We start from the raw sequence: 5,864 nt of genomic DNA, 5'->3' as shown, positions 1-5,864 counted from the left end.
AGTTATTAGTGTCAGGGCGCCGGCTCCTATTGGCTCGTTCTGTGACCCCTAAGACGTATTGATTTCGTCCCCATTAAGCAATGGGGATGTCATTGACGGATATGATGAATCCGTCGGTAGCGTGTGATGATGTGAGGAGCGGGGGGCGAGGGAGGACACTCCACATGCAGACCATCACTCTGACAGGCGCTCCTGGTGACATTGGCTATCGATTTAGAGATCATCTGATTTGTACGGAGGTGAGCGGTGCGTATCCTCACCTATCACACAGGTGGAAACTTGCTCACCTGCACATACGGTACAACAAAATGGATGGCTGCTATGTTCAGTGCCTCTCTCAAAAACACACACTTTTTTTTATTGTTGAGAAGATTAATTTGATTCAGAGGGTGTGTGTGAGAGTGTGAGAGTGTGTGTGTGTGTGTGTGTGTGTGTGTGTGTGTGTGTGTGTGTGTATGCGTGCGTGTGTGAGTGTGTGTGTGTGTGTGTGTGTGTGTGTGTGTGTGTGTGTGTGTGTGTGTGTGTGTGTACGCTGGGCCAGGCACTTACGTGGGGGGTGAGTAGGTGTCTCATCTATAATCAGATGGTGGTCGGTGTTGGAAATGGGAGGGCAAGACTTGGCTGGATGTCAATAGGACCCACAGATTAGATCCTCATCGATCCCACCGTAATTTATTTATCAATTCCCCCCAAAAAATAAAGGTTGCCTCCACCCCCTGCAAGTACACGATACTGCTGCTTGAATACCAAGCACCTAAAAAAATGTAAATCAGGTTTTTCTTTTAACATATATACTATAACATTGATGTTGTAGACATCAAGGAGATAGATAAAAGACACAAATCAGGAAGTATCTTGCTAGAGGTTAGAAAGCCGTTGAGCACTGAGTGAGAAGCTATTTGGCTCGTCAGAAAAAAAAATCCCTGTTGCAGAGGTGTCCAATATCTCACTCACTCTTTCAAACAAGCAAGCACAAAAAGCACTCATAGGTTTGTGTCTCTGCACCAAAGCCTCCCCCTGCGTCTCCTCCACCCACCCGCCCGCCAACCCTCTGCTCTGCTCTGCTCTGCAACCTCGTCTCGGCGGTAATGAGGTTATCATGCTCCCCGTACCATATTTGCCCTGTGTCAACAGCCTTCTCTCTCTCCCTCGTCCTGCTCGCTGCTTCCTGGAACCCCTTCCTGACCCGGCCTGTAATCGAATTAAAACCACGTTAAGCAAAATGAATAGCGGGAGATTTAATTAGCTCGCTGACGAAGGCCACCGAAGGCTCCCAGACGTGCAGCGTTCTCCTTTAACCCTTTCCCTGCCTGTGGGGCTGAGGGGCTGGTTGAGGAGAACAGTTGAGGGACCAGGCAGTAGAAGAAGGCCGTAGTTGGTGATACAGTGTCTACACTCTCCCTACGGAACAAAACGGTGTTGCTCTGAAAGCCATAGAACACTTCCGCTCCGCTCACAGAACAGTTTGGGATTGATGAGGGAGTCAAACCGTACGGGTTTCTCAGGCGTCCGCTTACAGAGCTCCTAACACATTCTCGTCCTCAAGGACAAATCCATTGTTTGTGTAACCTATCGGCCAATCGTGTGACAATGATCTATGGCGGTACGCAGACAGTCTGGCACAGCTGACGCCGGGTACTGTACATAATGTGTGTCAGTATAAGAATGCTAAAGAGGTAAGTGGGTGAACAAGAGGGGTTTTATCTCCAACACAAACCTGGGAATCTGTTTGGGAAGAGAAGAACAATTGGAGCACAGCTTCAGGGCAAGTTGCAAGAGCAGAGGGTATTTATCTTTCTTTCCTCGTTCCCTATGCCCTACACAGCGATAACGACATACATGCTGTATCTCACACAACACTCCCTCCCTCCCTCCCTCCCTCCCTCCCTCCCTCCCTCCCTCCCTCCCTCCCTCCCTCTCTACTCCTCCTACCAGTCTACAAACAGTATACACAACCTTCCCATAGATGCCCCAATCCGCACACTCAGCACAATGTTACAACCCTGTATCCGGCATTAGAATCCCGGGGAGCGGCGTCCGTTTTTTTTTAATGAAGAGAGACAGCCTCTGTCCGGGCATCCCATAAACCCCTCGGAGCCTCCTGTAAGGCCCTGCAGGAGAGGTCGACAGACACTTCCACCGATTGGAGAAATGTCCTGGTGACTCATTTTTCTCAAGGTAATAAAAATACAGGAGCGCCCTCCAGATCCCTTTATGGAGAGACCGGTGGCGAATCTAGGACAGGCTCCATTGATTCGGAGGCTACAGTGTTATTAGCCATTACAGCAAAGGTGATATGAGAGTTATTTTTTGGGGATCAAATAGCCAATCCACCCTAGGGGATGGAGCGGAATGGAGTGACAGGAGAGAAAAGAGGAAAATCTCTTCTTCTTCTTCTTTTTTTCCTTTTCATTTCCCCTCTTTAACAGCCACCGCTCTCCCTTCGGTAGGGGATTGGGCGGCGGTGGAGGTATTAGGTCTCAGCCATTCTCCTGGCCACCGCCGCGTCTCAGGAGGGCCCGCGCCACTGCCATGACTCTCCCTGTGCTGGCTAAATAAGATAAGGCGGTCATTGTATCCGCTCATCAACAGTCCCTTCCCCCCCACCCCCCCCCCCTCCATCAAATATTCATGGCATACGGCAGACTTTTAAGTAAACTGGCCAATTTGTAGCGGAAGACGTGCATTAAGATCGGCCGCAGCGATAGGCTACAGCTCCCCCGGGACCTGAAGACTGAGGCTAGGGCAGACGGCTGCCATGCGGTCCCCCCTTCTCCTCTCCTCCACTCATCTATTGTTATCATCAGTCAGGCAGCTCAGGGGGGCAAGGGGCTGCGTTTGCATGTCTGATGTTAATGTGCGGGCTGTGAATGAAGGAGGCTGGACTGGTATGGGAGGAGGGGGCAGGGGGGGAGGGTGGGAGGGCAGGGGGGAGGGGGGGTCTAAAGCCCCTGTCTGGGCTGAGGCCTTTTCCATCAGGTATGCTGATAGTGTGTTGAAAGAAGGAGCGAGGAGAGGAAAAAGAGAGAATGAATGAAAGCCAAATGAGGAAGTGCATTTACAAGTCAAGTCCACATGACAAAGAGCTCTGTGATATGCAGATGGTTATGGTGGGGATAAGGAGGAGGGGGGGGGGGGGGGGCGGTTCAGAGATATGTCTACGGGGGGTCTGGTACGCATGTGGAAGCGTGTGCTTTTTACTACTGGGTATATAAATATAGGTATTTATAAATATCTATATTTATATACCTACCTCACACCACTGACACAGTCTGTTCCCAGGATGTTGCTGAGCAGAATGTGGAGCGCCTCGACCTTACGCCTGCCATACAGATTTCGAAGATTATAGCTTCAACCAGCCATATCCCCATTTCTGCCTAGGGAGAAAAGTTGACCAATCATCCAGACATAGTTTTATTTTGCTTTATGGATTCAGTACACAGAGAGACACGACTCGCCACTCTGCAAATCCCCTGGAGCTGAGGAGGGCGGAAACGAGCTGAGAAAAGCTGTCTGAAGAAACCCAGAATAAACGGTCGTAAAAACAGCACTTGTGACAACTCATGCCCATTGGATCAGATCGGTCGTGGATGGCAGGGGTGGGAGATGTGGCGTGGAAGGGCAAGCAGGGTTATTCTGTCGCTACCAGGGAGAAATGATGGGTGTTGGGGTTCAGAGATAGGCCGGGGTACCAGATGACCCCCTGGCAGCCAGCTAGTCAGCTGGCACTGAGGGACAGGAGGGATTAGGCAGGACATGTTCAGAATACTGAGTGTGATATTCTGCATTTTCCTCACACCAACAGAGAAAGAAGGAGGGGAAGAGAGGAGAAGATTGGAACGGATGAAAACACGTTAAGTGGTAAAAACCCTGTGTGTAAACAATCCATTCGATATTAATCCATTTAAGCCATTTGTCATCATTTGGTACTTTCTAAGGGTACTTTTCAGAGTAAACAGCCGCTTCTTCGAACGGACCCCTCCTTGTAGTCGAACACGCACAGAATGGTTGAGAGCATCACCGATTTCTGAGCATCACTCGTTTCTGAACCATTTCTAAATTGTATATTGCCTTGTTTTTTAATCTTTTGCTGTATCTTTTGAGTACCGGTATGCTGAATGAACTAAACATGCAATTATTAAGTACAAACATAGTGGACGATGGCTGATATCCATGCTAATGCTTGTAATAGATAGATAGATAGATAGATAGATAGATAGATAGATAGATAGATAGATAGATAGATAGACAGACAGACAGACAGACAGACAGACAGACAGACAGACAGACAGACAGACAGACAGACAGACAGACAGACAGACAGACAGACAGACAGAGAGACAGACAGACAGACAGACAGACAGACAGACAGACAGACAGACAGATAGACAGATAGATAGACAGATAGATAGATAGATAGATAGATAGATAGATAGATAGACAGACAGAAAGAATTAAGCCGTTACAGTAGCTCACACCACAAACAACAAACAACAACTACAAAATAAAGTAAGAATTGAATAATAGAATAACATTTAAAATAAAAATGTAAATAGATATCTGAACATTATATACAGTAATAACAGACCAGTATGATTTACCGTCCCCCAGTCTGACTCTGGTCACCTTGTTGGAGCCAGTCGAAGGAGGAGATGCACAGTGTTATACATGGTAGTAGCAGTCTGTTGCTAAAGGAGCTTTTGTGTGTCATGAAGGGGATGTCATGTAGGGGCTGGGAGCAGTGCTCAAGTTGTAAAAGAAAATCAGGGGGGATGGTGGATTTTATCATATGGGGACAATTTTAGCATCCCCACAGCGTCAGTGACTTCAGTGTCAGTGACTTGGTAAAAATGTCATTGCATATGTGCGTGCCCCCCCCCCCCCCCCTCGCCCACAGTATTTTACTCAATATGCGCAAAACTAAACGTTGAAATAGCAGTAATACCACGTTCATTGATAAAATGACATAGGGGATGGAAAGGGAGGATCGCAGTTTTAGAAGGGGGATGATTTTGACTGTTTTTATTTTAATGGGGATGCCATCCCCCCTCATCCCCCCTCAACTCGAGTGTTGGATGGGATGGATTGTCCATGATGGCCAGGAACCACTATAAAGCCTTATTAAAGGTTGGTGCATTGTTTGAGTTGGTTGGAATACTGATGAAATCATTTCCATGTTAATTATTGTCAGCGACATTATCAGCAACATTTCCGTCTCATGTTTGTAAGTGAACACATGTTTGCTTACCGGATTGTTGACACGCAAATATTAACAGTCAAACACATGGGGTTAGTTCTGTTCCAATGACTAAATAAAACATCTAGTAATTAAACACTGTTGACATGAACATGCTGTCTCCTGGATACAGTATGCTAATTATAATTAATTAGTCTTAATGTTTTAACGGTGTTTTCATGGCCATCTTTTCCCACAAAACAACTGTCGTCTCCGTGCATCATCCACACTCCCTCCCTCCCTCACACCCACACGTGCTGTATATAGTACATCTACATACACACCTCTCATCTAAATGGCATAATGATATAGAAATGTACAGATACATGCAAATACCTACAAAAAAAACATTATGTAGGAGTATACCCGTGGTACTGAGATAAGGAGGAAGGAAGAGAAAGGAGATGTTGTTTGAGAGAGACATGGAGAGGGGGGATGTAGAGAACAGGCCCAAGCATATCCTCTGGGCATGGGGGATGACACTGGCTGATGTGCAGACCGGTTTGTTTGATGATGCAGAGCTACCCCGGAAAGAAAGACAGAAAGAAGTCTTTCATCCCACAGATGACCATGCGGCTGTTCATACTCATTCATATTCATGCAGGTGAAGTGTGAACACAGAGAGAAA

Source organism: Nansenia antarctica, assembly GCF_963989245.1.
Source record: "Nansenia antarctica genome assembly, chromosome: 5".
Lineage (NCBI taxonomy): Eukaryota > Metazoa > Chordata > Actinopteri > Argentiniformes > Microstomatidae > Nansenia > Nansenia antarctica.
This window is presented reverse-complemented; position numbering follows the sequence as displayed.